The 15,039-nt window shown below is 36.2% G+C and overlaps 1 protein-coding gene and 1 non-coding gene across 6 annotated transcripts in view; both read left to right on the forward strand.

Annotated features, from left to right (window-relative positions):
- The window catches only part of SBF2 (SET binding factor 2), a 685,940-nt gene that overhangs the window by 423,191 nt on the left and 247,710 nt on the right, over nt 1–15,039 (forward strand). The window lies entirely within an intron of this gene.
- Nucleotides 778–850, forward strand: TRNAK-CUU (transfer RNA lysine (anticodon CUU)). Its single transcript has one exon. It is a non-coding gene; the product is annotated as a tRNA-Lys (tRNA).

Consider the following 15,039-nt stretch of genomic DNA (forward strand, 5'->3'; position numbering starts at 1 on the left):
GTGAAAACTAAACTAATCTCCATTTCTTGCAGTGGCAGCTACCAGTCTCTGCTTCCATGGGTTCCATTGACTTCAGCTTCTGGCTCCTGGGGCCTCCTCTCTCAGCGTCCGGGTTCCTCTCTGTCTCTGCAGCTTTTTTCTCTATCTCCGTCTTTTTATTCTTCCATTTATAAAGGTCTCCAATAAGAGGAGACCCACCCTGGTCATGCAGTCTAATTAGAACCCTTAACTGAAGTGATGTAATCAAAAGGTCCCACCTACAATGGGTTTACATGCACAGGAATGGATTAACCTTAAGAACGTGATTTTCTAGGGTCCATAAAAGCGTCAAACTGCCACAAACCCTAAATATTTTAATGGTATTTCTTATAAACAAGGGCATTCTCCTATATAACCACAATACAGTCATCAAAATCAGGAAATGAATATTGATATATTACCATTATCTGATCCACAGACCCAATTCAAATTTTGCCAGTTGTCCCAATAATATTCTTTGTAGCAAAAAGATGCTGTCTGCAATCAAGCATTGCATTTAGTTGTCATGTCTCTTTAATCTCTACCAATCTAAAATAGTTCTTCCCTCTACCCTTAATTTTCATGATCTTGACACTTTCAAAGATTGCATGATATTCTTTCCATCCTGATCCATACCTTTTGGATCATTTCCCATATATTCTTCAGATTTCTGTGGAAAAAATTTGGCAAACTCATTTTTTTGGTGTGTGTGATAACTGCTTACAGATCACATTTGTACTGATCTGTGGGAGGAAGGGCGCCCGGCTAGCTCAGTCGGTAGAGCATGAGACTCTTAATCTCAGGGTCGTGGGTTCGAGCCCCACGTTGGGCGCCAGTTGCAGCTGGGGCGGCTTGCACCCCGACGCTGACGGGGGGGTTTGGAGGGGTCAGCTGGCTGCAAAGGCGTCTGAGGCTGCGGCAGACAGCCTCAGAGGGGCTCTCAGGCGTGGAGGACGCGCGGCGAGGGGAGAAAGAATGCCGCGGAGACCAGGTCTGGTACGCAAGTCCGGTTTATTAAGGAAGTGCAGTGGGTTATATAGAGAATGAGGAGGGCGGGGTAGAGCAGGAGGAGTGAGGGCTACGGGGCGGCTGGGGATTGGCAGAAACTTGTGGGCGGACTTGTGGTTTTGTGCTGTTAGCTGTTGCTAGGGAAGTGGGCAGATTTCAGGTTATGATGCAACACTGATCCCTTGGAGCCTGCTGATCTTGAGTTCATTTGCAGGTTTAGTATATATTCTCAGAGGAGGTCATTTCTTTGGGTAACAGTCTTCATTTTCTGCATATCTTTATTATACTTATCTCATTACATCTGTCTAAAATCACCATGTATAAAAAAACAAATTCTGGTCAATAAAATGGTTGCTACTGGAAATGGAATATCATCTTTCATTGTATGTTTATTACACATATATAAGGAACTTTTGATGGAAATTTAACAGACTGTTAACCATTATAAATTTTACATTCTATGTGTTGACTATTTGAGAGCAATATCCATGATATATAATAATTTGTATTTTAGCTGAGGCTCAAATTTGAGTTGAACATGTTATGGTGGCATTTGATAAGGAAGCACTTAGCTAGTGTGTAAGCCTTGCTAATTACTAACCATTCTGCATTTCAATTTGGCATTGTTTTCTACTAGTCATTGTGTGACTCTTACTGTCCTTTTAATGAAATATATACTGCTTATAACTTTTGTATTGCTTAAAAAATAATAATAAAATAAGCACCCTGTACCCAACACTCAGTTAAGAGATAGAAACATTAATATTGAAACCTTTGGAACTCTTCCTCAAATGTGTCCACCCTTCCTTTCTCTTAGACCCACTGTCTTGAGTTAGTGTTGTCATTCCCTTACTTTTCCTTAGGTTTTACCCCATAGGTGTGTGCCCTTAAAATATAATTCAGTTGCGTTTTGCCTGATTTTGACCTTCATGTAATTGGAATCATCCTTGATGTAATAAATATTTATTGAATAACTTCTTATAATGTTCATCCATGTACAGTTGTAGTTTTTAAATTTTTACTGTTGTATGAATCCATTCTATTGTTGAAGAATATTGGAACTATTTTCAATGCTGGGGGCAATGAAAACAGTGTTGCAACTAAAGTGTTGTAATGATCATTCTTATACATGTTTCCTGATTTACTTGTGCAAGAATCTCTCAGAAAAATACATAAAAATGGAATTGCTGAGTCAAAAGTACGTGCAACTTCAACTTTACAAGATTATGACAGATTATTTTACAAAATGGTTTTACAGATTTACACTCTTACAGCAGTGTATGGGAGTTTTCATTGCTTCACATCTTTGCTAAATTTTTCTGTTAACATTTTTGAATTTCTAAATCCTGAATTTCTCATTGAATTTTAGGAGTTCTCAATACAAAATGACCAAAGTTTCCTTGTTAATGAAGAACATAAAGGGAAAAAATGCATTATCATATTCATATCTCATAAAACTAAATCCCATATACTTTTTTATACCTTTATCATTGATATACAACCTTCTTGCCTTTGCTACAAAAATATCACACTATTATTGTCAACTATAGTGTATAAGTTATATTAGCTGTATTTTTCACATGTATCACCATATTCTTAACACTTTTTATCGTAGAACATTCTTGTATATTATTAATCACAATCCTCATCTACTGCCCAAATAACTGTTATATAATCCCTAAATTATCCTCTGACTGTCTTTCAATTAACATTAACCTCCCAGCCTACCCCTTTCAGCTGCAATCAGCATTGTTTGTTTTCTCATTATATTGAGCTACCATCAACTCCATCCATTGCCAGATATTTGCAATTGATCTTATTAAACATTCTACGTACATTCAGCATCAACTCCCCCTTCTCAATTCACATTCTGTCTCTTACTTTCTTTCTTTTTTTTTTAGATTTATTTTTTATTTATTCCCTGCCCGCTCCCCCCCCCCCCCCCAATTGTCTGCTCTCTCTGTCCATTCACTGTGTGTTCTTCTGTGACCGCTTCTATCCTTATTAGCGGCACCGGGAATCTGTGTCTCTTTTTGTTGTCATCTTGTGTCAGCTCTCCGCGTGTGCAGCACCATTCTTGGGCAGGCTGCACTTTATTTCACGCTGGGCAACCCTCCTTATGGGGCACACTCCTTGCATGTGGGGCTCCCCTACACAGGGGACACCCCTGTGTGGCACGGCACTCCTTGCGCGCATCAGCACTGCGCGTGGGCCAGCTCCACACGGGTCAAGGAGGTCCAGGGTTTGAACCGTGGACCTCCCATGTGGTAGACGAATGCCCTATCCACTGGGCCAAGTCCACTTCCCTTCCACCTGTTATTGATTACCATCTTCATTCCATTATTATCAGACAAACATGCTTTGTATAATTTCAGTCTTTTTAAATTTATTGAGACCTGTGTTGTGACCCAACATATGGTCTACCCTGAAGAAGGATCCGTGCACTTGACATGAGTGTATACCTGCTGTTTTGGTGTTAAATGCTCTATAAATATCTCTTGGACTAGTTCATTTATTATTTAAGCTCTGTTTCTTTATCTTCTGTCCAGATGTTCCTTCCAATGCTAAGAATTGTGTATTGGAGTCTCCTACTATTATTATAGAGATGTCTATTTCTCCTTTCAATTTTGCTTGTATGTGTCTCATGTATTTTGGGGCACACAGGTTAGGTGTGTAAATATTTATGATTATTCTCCTTGGTGAGTTTCACCTTTTATTAATATATGATGAGCTTCTTCATGTCTTATAACAGTTTTGCATTTAAAATCTATTTTGCCCAATATTAGTATCATTATTCCAGATTTTTTTTGGTTACTATTTGTATGGAATATCTCTTTCCATCCTTTCACTTTCAGCCTGATTGTGTCCTTGCATCTAAGTTGACTCTCTGGTAGACAACTAATAGATGACATATTTTTATCTTACAGTCAATGACTTTTGATTGGGGAATTAATCCATTACAATTCAATGTTATTACTCTAAAGATACTGCTTAGTCCATTCATTTCACCCCTTGGCTTTCTGTTGTCATATATTAGTAATGTCTGTCTTTCAAACCTTTCAGTTATCTTTCTTGTAATTTTCTCTTCTACACTCTTCTCCATGTTTCTCACCCTTGTCTTTTCCTTTCAGGTTGTAATACACCTTTTAGTATCTCTTGTAAACCCCATTTCTTGGTAAACTTTCTCCTCTTTTGTTTGTCTGTGAAGACTTTAAACTCACTTTCATTTCTCAAAGACAGTTTTGCTGGATAAAGAATTCTTGGTTGGCAGTTTTCCTCTTTCAGTTCCTTAAATATATCTTTTTTACATCACTGCCTTCTTGACTCCATGGTTTCTGCTGAGCAATTAGCACTTAGTTTTACTGAGGTTCTCTTGTGAGTAATATTTTGCTTTTCCCTTGCTGCATTATCTCTGGCATTGGACATTCTTAATATTGATGTCTGGGAGTAGATCTTTTTGGATCTATTCTCTTTGTGGTGTATTGTCCTTGAATATTGATATTCACATCTTTCCTAAGGGTTGAGATGTTTTCGGTCATTATTTCCTTAAGTATTCTTTCTGCCCCTTTGCCCTTCTCTTCTCCTTCTGGGACACCTACACCTATATTATGTGTGTTTGTACGTTTCATGCTATCTTTCAATTCCCTGAGACCCTGTTCAATTTTTTCCCTTCTTTTCTGTCTTTTCAGGTTCAGATGATGTTCCTTCCTCCAATTCACTAATTCTGTCCTCTACTAATGCAAATTTATTATATGCCTCTAATGTATTTTTAATCTCATCCATTGTGTCTTTCATTCCCACTTGTTCTGTTACTTCTCTTTGCAGGATTTCGAATTGTTCTTTATGCTCATCCAGTGTCATTTTAATATCCTTTATCTCTGTAGTCATTATTTTCCTTTAACACCTTAAATTAAGGAAATTTGTGTGACTGTCATTGATTAGTTCTTGGTATATTCCTTTGGCTGGACCATATCTTCCTGTTTCTTAGTATGGCTTGTTATTTTTGCTGATATCTAGGCATTCGATTGTGTTGGTGATTTTACTCTGCTGATCAATTTTTCTCTCTTACCTAGTGGTTTTATTTCACAACTCTTCTTTGATTTTGAGTTCAGTTGTTTCTAAGATATTAATATTGGCCTGTTTAACTTATCAAAATGGGCAGGGAATCACTAATGGGGCATTGACCTGATCTGTGGTGCCTGGGAAAGATACGCAAGAGACAAGCCTTGTTTTCTTTCACTTTCCTGGCTGACCAGCAGATGGCACTCTTCAGCAAACCTTTCCACAGAGATGAATCCTTTATTTTCCACTCAGAAAATGAGTGACTCAGATCTTCTGAGCCAGAGATTGAAAAACAGGTTATTCTTGTTAAGCTTGCTGAGGAGAAACTATACTCAGCCCTCTGCCACACCCTCCTCAGTCTTCCCAGGGAGGAATATATTCTTTCCCTTCTCTTTTGGCTGCTCAAGCACAGGTTTTACTAAGAATGTTAACCTCAGGTGTGGGGATGGGTGGTGTTCCCAGCTAAGGGAGCCAACTCATAGTTTTCCTTTTGGCCTATTCATTTCTCCATCCCCAGTTCCTCCTGAAGGATGCATGCAGCACTCTCCTGGTCTATAGATCCCCAAACCAGTTCTCTCAGATTACCTCTATGCTTTCTTCCCTCTCATTTACTCTCTTGCTTTTCCAATTGCCTCTCCCAAAGACAAGTCAAGAACAGTAAGAAACTGAATGAAGTATTGAGACAGAAAAACAAGGAAGTCCATTATTTAATTTCATAGAATGTGTTCAAAGTATTTCTATTTAGTATTGATATTTTCTTTTAAGTTCATACCAATCCAAGATTCAAGTTTTCCAGAATCTATAGATCTTTATATTTTTGTGCACTTCCAGTTCCAAGTCTGCCAAAATGTCCAATCAAGGCACCATCAGAGATTCTTTCTCACTGAAGTCAGCCACTGGTGATCCTGGTGTCCTGCCATGTGGCAAGGCAAGATGTTGCTGATCTCTGCCAAGATCCCTGCCTTCCCTCAACACTCACTGTCTCTAGGAGATCCAGTATCAAATAGTCTTAACTATAGTTTTATAATAAATCTTAATATCTGCCAAGGCAAATCCCTATACTGTCTTCTTCCTTAGGAATGTCTTGCCTATTCTTTGCCCTTTGCTTTTCCGTATAATTTTGGAATCATTTTATTAACTTCCATTATTAGTCAGTGCATGATTAAAATTACATTTAATCTATAGATTTACAACTGACATTTTTGCAAGTCTTTATCCATTTTTGGTGTGTTTCTTTATTTAGATCTTTAGTGTCTTTCAATAACTTTTTCCAGCTTTTGTTATATTTAATCACAGTTACCCTGCTTTTTTGTTGTTGCTATTATAAATGGCATCTCTATTAGTCAGCTAAAGGAATGCTGATGCAAAATACCAGAACTCTGTTGGCTTTTATAAAGGGTATTTATTTGGGATAGATGTTTACAGTTATCAGGCCCTAAAGAGTCCAACTCAAGGTCCCATACTTGCTTGCCCTAAGTCTATTTGCCACATGTTGACACAAGACGGTGAACAATGTCTGCAAGAGTTCAGCCTTCCTCTTTCCTCTTAAGGCTCCCTGGTCTCAGCTTCTTCCTGTCTCAGCTGTAGACTGGCATAAGGCTCATCTTTCTACCCAGGGCTTGTTCCTCTCCATGCTCAGCTGCTCTGTTCTTTCCTCAAGGTCAGCTGTAGACAATCAGGCTCATCTCTCTTCCCTGGCCTTATCTATTGAGCATGCTGTCTTCCTGCGTATCTGCTTCTTATTCTCCTTCTCTGTGTGTTTACTTCTGTGTGAGAGTCTGTTTTATCCCCACGAAGGGGGTAGGGACTCAACCCTGCATGCCCTAATGACGTGGTCAAATATGAGCCCTGATCTTGATTTAATAAAGTAAAAGTGAAACCTCTGAATCTAATGCAATCTAATACGCCCAGAGGAACAGACTAGTTTAAAACTCAAGCCAAACAATCTATTTTTGGAATTCATAAACAATACCAAATTGCCACAGCATCTTTCAAAACATTTTCTAATTCTTTTTTTCTGATATATATAAATGAAGTAAATTTATATAGTAATCTCATAAACATTCTTAATTTTAATAATTTGTTTTATTTTTAGTTTTTTTATGTTGACACTTATATCATGCAATAATAATAATGGTTTTTTTACCTTACTTTCCAAACTTTATGTATTTTATTTCTTTTTTTTTTAATTATTCTCTGGCAAGGACCTATAGTATAATATTAAATAGAAGTGATGAAGAGCAACTTTTACTTAAAGTTTGAGCTTCCTATTTGCTGTACAATTTTGGTTAAATATTCTATATCAGGTTAAAGAAGGTGTCTTCCATTCCTACTCTATTACAGAGTTTTATAATGAATAGATATTGAATGAAATGCTTTTCCTCAAATATTGATCTTGATGTTCCGTCTTTTTTATGAATTGCTGGACTTTATTATTATTTTATTAGGAATTTTTTCTTATTTCCATGGTTGAGGTTGACTTATAAATTCTAATACTATCCTTGACTGGTATTGGATCAAGATTACAGTAGTATCACAAAATGAATTAGAAAGTGTTCCTCTGTATCTCTTTGAAAGAATTTGTATTAGATTGAAATAGTGTGTTCCTTAAGTTTTTACAACTTACTACTAAAACCATCTGAACTTGGAGATTTTGTGGGAGAATATTTTAAATTACTAATTCAATAAAGATGATAGACTATTCAGATTATTTTTTCCTTGAGTCCATTTTGGTAATTTTTCCCTTGTAATTTGTCTTTTGTTAATTAGTGCCTTTCCTCTTTTTAAAAATTGGTCTTGCCAAAATATATTAATCTTCAACTCTTTATGTTTATAGCTTTGTTTTCTATTTAATTAATTTTTATTTAATTAATCTCTGTCATTATCATTACTTTTTGTCTACTTTTAATTTTTTTCTGTTATTTTCTTAAGCTTTAGGTTTAAGAGGTTCCCATATTTTCTAAGATAGAGGTTTTCAAACTTTCTAAGTTCACAGCACCCTTAGTGGTTTGGTAGTTTTTTCATGGTGTCCCCTGGGCCAGAAGAAATACCTAAGAACTTCACTCATGATATATCTAGGGCCAAACAACTTAATATGTATTATGTCCTTACAACTTAATAACCATTTGAAAAAATACTTTTTTCCAGATTCTTACACTTTCTTAGTAGGACAGATTCATTTTAGACTAGTCAGAATCTAGAATATAGATTGCCATAGGGTTGCATGGGGATAGAGAATAGGGAGTTAATGCTTAAAATGTAGAGTTTCTCTTTGGGATGATGGAGAAGTTCTGGCAATGGATGATGGTGATGGTAGCACAACATTGTGAATGTAATTAACATCACTGAGTTATATATTTGTATATTTAGAGGGGGAAATTTTAGGTTGTATATTTGTTACTAGAATAAATTTTTTTTAAAAACCCATGAAACTGTGCAACACAAACAGTGAGTACTAAGTTATGCCACTACAGACATAGTTAATAGTACAATTATAAAAATTGTAAAAATGTGCATTCATCGGTTGTAACAATTACCACACCAATACAAGGTGCTAATAATTGGTTGGTATATAGAAACCCTGTATTTTATGCATGATTTTTCAAGAAATATATGAGAGTTCCAGTGTCTCCACATCCTTGTCAACACTTCCCATGGTCAATCATTTTAGTTTTAGTCATCCTAATAGGTATGTAGTGGTATCTCTTTGTGTTTCTAATTGGTACTTCCCAAATTACTAATGATATTGAACATCTTTTCATATGCTAATTTAACATCTGTATATCTTCTTTGTTGAAGTGCCTGTTCAAACTTTTCCCCATTTTTTAATTGGGTTGTTTTTAATTGTTCATTTGAGAGAGGTTTTAACAATTCTGGATAAATCTTTTATGAGATATAAGATTTTCAAATATTTTCTCTCAGATGTTATCTTCTCTTTTTATTCTTTTAACAGTATCTTTAAAAGATCAGAAGTTTTTAATTTTGATAAAGTCCAATTTATCAAAAATCATTGGATTTTTATCCAATTTACTATCTGGAGAGTACTTTCTTTTTGAGTAAGAAAAAAAATTGTATTTTATTTCCCTGTTAAACCAAACAAATGTGTATCAAAATACTTGGCTAGATCCCAACCTCAGTCACCGCCTTAGTTCAAATGTTTACCCAAAAAATAGTTAAGCAACAGAAATTAATTATGAGGTGACTTCTAGAGTAAATTAGCTACCTTACTATATAATTTATTAATTTAGTTGTTTAGTCTCTCAATATTTAACAAGTTCATTTAAAAATTACTACACCCAGAAAGTGGATTTGGCTCAATTGATAGAGCTTCCGCCTACCACGTGGGAGGTCCAGGGTTTGAACCCAGGGCCTCCTGACCCATGTGGTGAGCTGGTGCACTCGAAGTGTTTATGGGCGTAAAGATTCCTCTGCCAGGCAGGGGTGTCCCCCATGTAGGGCAGCCCCCCACACAAGGAGTGCACCCTGCAAGGAAAGCTGCACTGCGTGAAAAAAGCACAGCCCGCCCAGGAGTGGCACTGCACACACAGAGAGCTGACACAGCAAGATGATGCAACAAAAAGAGATGCAGATTCCCAGTGCCACTGACAAGAATACAAGCGGACACAGAAGAACACACACAGTGAATGGACACAGAGAGCAGACAACTGCGGGGACGAGGGAGAGAAATAAATAAAAAATAAATCTTAAAAAAAATACTGTTCCCATTTCTATAGTAACATTACTATAAATACATAATTTCAAAGTCAATATTCCTTTCACAGTGAGCATAAAACTTCCTAAAAGATGGTTGTGAGCTGGGCACAGTTATGAGTGGGTGCTGGGATAGCACTGTTGAAAGACAAATAAGCTGGCAGGCTTGTAAAGGTATAAATTATACATACAATCCCAGTATCCTACTATTTTGAAATGAAAATGAAAATGTATTCATCTTACTTGAATGTGAGGAAATAATTTACATCATATGGGACAAGTATATATGGTAAAAATGTGGGAAATAGGATTCTGGATAATACTTTTGATATCATGTCTAAAAAATCTCTTACAAACTTGAGGTGACAAAGGTTTTTTCCATTGTTTTCTCCTAAACATTTTAGGTTTTAGGTTTTATGATTAGGTCTATGATTTGGTATGAATTGACATTTTTTAAATGGTGCTAGGTATGGACTCAAGTTCATTTTTTGCAAATATACAATTATTCTTGTACCATTTCTTCAAAATAGTGTCCTTTCATCATTGAATTTCCTTGTGGAAAAAATCAGTTATACATACTTGTGTGGGTCTATTTCTGGAGTCTCTATTCTAATTTATTGATGTGTTTGTCTATCTTTACGCCAATAATTCGCTGTCTTGATTACTGTAGCTTTATAATAAGTCTTGCAGTCAAGTAGTCAGCCTCCCAACTTTGTCCTATTTTAAACTTATTTTTGCTATTGTAACTCCTTTACATTTCCATTGAGATGTAGAATAAGATTTTAATTTGTACAAAGAAAGCCTGCTGGGATTTTAATATTTAGATCAAGTTAGAGAGAATTGATGTCTTAATATTGAATCTTCAATCCATGATCACAGGCTGTTATGTATTTAGGTCTTATTTAATTTCTCTCAGCAATATTTTGTAGTTTCCATTGTACACATCTTTCAAATATTTTATTATGTCCATCCCTAAGGATTTCATTTTATTTTCTGTTATAAATATTTTTTAAAATTTCATTTTCTAACTATTTGTTGGTTGTATGTAAAACTACAGTTGATTGTTTTTACAGTTGATATTTTTTATTGGGTATCCTGCAACCTTACTAAACTCAGGTATTTTTATATTTTTTAGATATTCCAGTGGATATTCCACATATATGATCACATCTGCAAATAAAGATAGTTTTACCTCTTCCTTTCCAATGTGGATGCCTTTTTATTCCTTGCCTTATTTTACTGGCTAGCACCTCTAGTAAAATGTTGAAAAGAAGTGGTAAGAACAAACATCCTTTTGGTTTTCCAGATCTTAGGAGGAAACATTCAGTCTTTCACCATTAAATGTAGGTATAAGTACAGATTTTATCTTTAGGTTTCTTGTAGATACTTTCTGTTCTTTTGAGAAAGTTTTCTTTGATTCAAAGCATAGAGTTTTATCAGAAACAGACGTTGTGTTTTGTCAAATGCTTTTTTCTGCATCTTACTAAGGCAATCAAATGATTTTTCTTTTTAATTTGTGAATATGCTGAATTATACTGATTGATTTTCTAATGTGAAACCAACCTTCCATTCCTGTGATAAATCCCACTTGATCACACTATATAAACTTTTTGATATATTGCTAGATTCAATTTGTTAAAATTGTGCTTGGAATTTTTACATTACATCCATGAGGGATAATTAGTCCATAGTTTTATTTCTTTCTAACATCTTTATCTGGATTTTTTTTTGTCTTTATTTATTTTTTTAATGTTACATTAAAAATATATAAGGTTCCCTATACCCCCCACCCCCCTCACCCCACTCCTCCTCCCATAACAACCTCCTCCATCATCATGAGGCATTCATTGCACTTGGTGAATACATCTCTGAGCACCGCTGCACCTCATGGTCAGTTGTCCACACCATAGCCCACACTCTCCCACAGTCCACCCGGTGGGCCATGGGAGGACATACTATGTCTGGTAAATGTCCCTGCAGCACCACCCAGGACAACTCCAAGTCCCGAAAACGCCCCCACATGACATCTCTTCCTCCGACTCCCTACCCCCAGCAGCCACCATGGCCACTTTCTCCACACCAGTGCCACATTCTTTTCGATTACTAATCACAATAGTTCATGAATAGAATATCAGTAAGTCCACTCTAATCCATACTCTATCCCTCCATCCTGTGGACCCTGGAATGGTTGTGTCCACTCCACATCTGTATCAAGAGGGGGCTTAGATTCCACATGGATGCTGGATGCAATTCTCCTGCTTTTTGTTGTAGGCACTCTTGGCTCCCTGGTGTGGTGGTTGACCTTCTTCACTTTCATGTTAGCTGAGTGGGGTAAGTCCAATAAACCAGAGTATAGGAGTTGCAAGTCTGTTGAGGCTCAGGGCCTGGCTATCACATGGTCAGTCCAGAGATTCAGGTCCCCTGGGTATACACTAAACCCCAGCACCAACTACAGTTCTGGTAAAAGTAACAGGAGAGGCTTGTGGACAGAGATCACATCTGAGTCCAGCTCCATCACACAGAAACATAAACTCCAAAGTAGGGCCAACTGACATGGCACTGAACTCCATCTGCCATGACCATAGAACCTACGGGTCTCTGTAGCCCTCAGAAGAACCAATACCTGGGGTTGTATCTACTTTATCTGTCTCTGGGACCCTGCTCAGGTGTGCATAAGGGCAACCCCTCTGATAGCCTCCCGGCTCTTTTTAGAGACTCATAGCCATATAAACTCATTTGTCCTTTCCATTTCCCCCTTTTATTCAGATCAAAAAGCATTTTTAACTCCTGGTATTATATATAGACTGAGATATTCTGCTGGTCCGAATTGACCCTTTTATTCAAGGTCTTTATCTGGTTTTGATATCAGGGTAGTGCTGGCCTCATAAAATGAGTTGGAAAATGTTTCCTCCTATTCAATTTTCCGGTGGAGTTTGTCTAGAATTGATATTATTTCCTTCTTAAATATGTGGCAGAATTCACCACTAAAGCCATCAGTCCTGGATTTTTCTTTGAGGGAAGGTTTTTAAATACAAATTTAATTCTTTCATAGATGTCACACTATTTAGGTTATCTGTTTTTTTATGACAGAACTTTGGCAGTTTGTGTCAAAGAATTTGTCCATTTCATCTAAGTTGTCAAATTTATAGCCATAAAGTCGTTTATCGTACTCCCTTAACTTTTTAAAATCTGTTAAATCTTTAGTAATACCATCTTTCATTTCTAATATTGATCATTTGACTTCTCTCTTTTTTTCTCTTATCAGTCTTTATCTATTTTATTAATCTTCTCGATGAACCACTTTTTGGTTTTTGTAATTTTCCATAAACTATTTTTTATGTTTCTATTTCATTGATTTCTGCTTTGAGCTTTATTAAGTTCCTTTCTTTTCCTTCACGTTTAAATTGCTCTCATTTTATTTTCTTAAGGTAGAAAGTGAGGTCATTGATTTAAGACCTTCCTTCTTTCCAAATAAAGGCATTTATTGCTGTAAAGTTCCCACTAAGTATGGCTTTAGCAGCAGCCAACAAATTTGATATAATGTTTTCATTTCATTCATTTCAAAATACTTTCTCACTTCCCTTTTGATTTCTTCTTTCAACCCTTGGCTTATTTAAAATTATGTTATTTAGTTTATACATATTTGTGGATTTTTCAGATTTTTTGTTGTTGTTGTGACTGCTTTCTAATTCATTTCTACTGTGGTCAGAGAACATGCTTTCTATGACTTGAATCCTTTTAAATTTATTGAGACCTGTTTTATGGTACATTCTGTGGTCTAAATTGGGAAATGTTTCTTGTGCACTTGAAAATAATGTATTCTTTTCTTTGATAGAGTGTTCTATGGAGTCAATTAGGTCAGCTTGATTGATAGTGTTGTTCAAATCTTCTAGGTACTTACTGATTTTCTGCCTCCTTGTACTATCAGTTATTGAGAGAAAGTTAGGTAAATCTTAGTCTGTAGTTGTAGATTTGCCTTCCTTGCAGCCTTATCATTTCATGCTTCATTTAACTTGAAGTTCTGTTATTAGGTGCATAAATGATTAGGATTGCCATGTCCTCTTTATAATTTACCCTTTAATTGTAAAATGACCTTTATCCCTGGTTATATTCTTTGCTTTGAAATAAACTTTGTCATATTAACATAGCCACTCCAATTTTATTTTTTTTTTATTTTTTTCTCTTTATTTTTTTTTAAATGTTACATTAAAAAAATACAAGACGTCCCCATATGCCCCTCACCTCCGTCACCCTACTCCTTCCACACCAACAACCTCCCTCATCATTGCGGCACACTCATCGCACTCGATGGACACATTTTGGAGCACTGCTGCACTATACAGATAATAGTTTACCTTGTAGTTCACACTCTCCCCCAGTACATTCAGTGGGTTATGGTAGGATATATAAAGTCCAGCATCTGACCCTGCAATATTATTAAGGACAACTCAAAACCCAAAAATGCCCCCACATCACATCTCTTCTACCCTCTCCCTGCCCTCAAGGCTTTATAATATTTTTCATTTTATTAATACACCAATTTATTTTTACTTTATTTTAGTATTTCTAAATGACATGTATTCTATTTCTAAGCTTTAAACCCATCCACTAAATCTTTATCTGTAGTCTAGACCATCCTCCTAAGTTTGACTTGATATGACACTTTCAATCTGTGTTCTTCTAAATACTTTAAATTCAATATATTCTAAACTGAATTATCTCCACCACCCCTCCCACTTCAAACTTGATCTTCTTCCACACTATTTTGGTGAAACGGACCACCATTTCTCCAGTTGCCTAGTCACAAACCTTCTATCACATCATACCCCCACATTCAATCAATTACCAAGCTCATCCCTTCAGTATGACATTCCTTCTATCTATCTATCCAACAAATATCTTTAGTTGAACTAGATGGATTGTGCTCGGTGTTATTAATTAAAACAGATATAATCATTATTCTTTCGATGCCTAATTACTGTTAATTCTGTCTTCATTGTATTTGTCATCTGTTCCCTCTTCTTCATACTTACTTTCTCACTCTGTTTGGATTTTCACCAAGGCTGTAACTTCCTAACTGATTTTTCTATTTCACCTAAACTCTACCCTTTTTTCACCTAAACTCCTGTCACTTCCTTATCCTTCTGGGGAGTGGATTCTACAGCACAAATGAGATTGCTTCTCAATTTTCACCACTATTCTAATTTCAGCTTTCTCTTGTCTGCCAAGACAGTCACCACT

This window comes from Dasypus novemcinctus, chromosome 10 (genome assembly GCF_030445035.2).
Source record: "Dasypus novemcinctus isolate mDasNov1 chromosome 10, mDasNov1.1.hap2, whole genome shotgun sequence".
Lineage (NCBI taxonomy): Eukaryota > Metazoa > Chordata > Mammalia > Cingulata > Dasypodidae > Dasypus > Dasypus novemcinctus.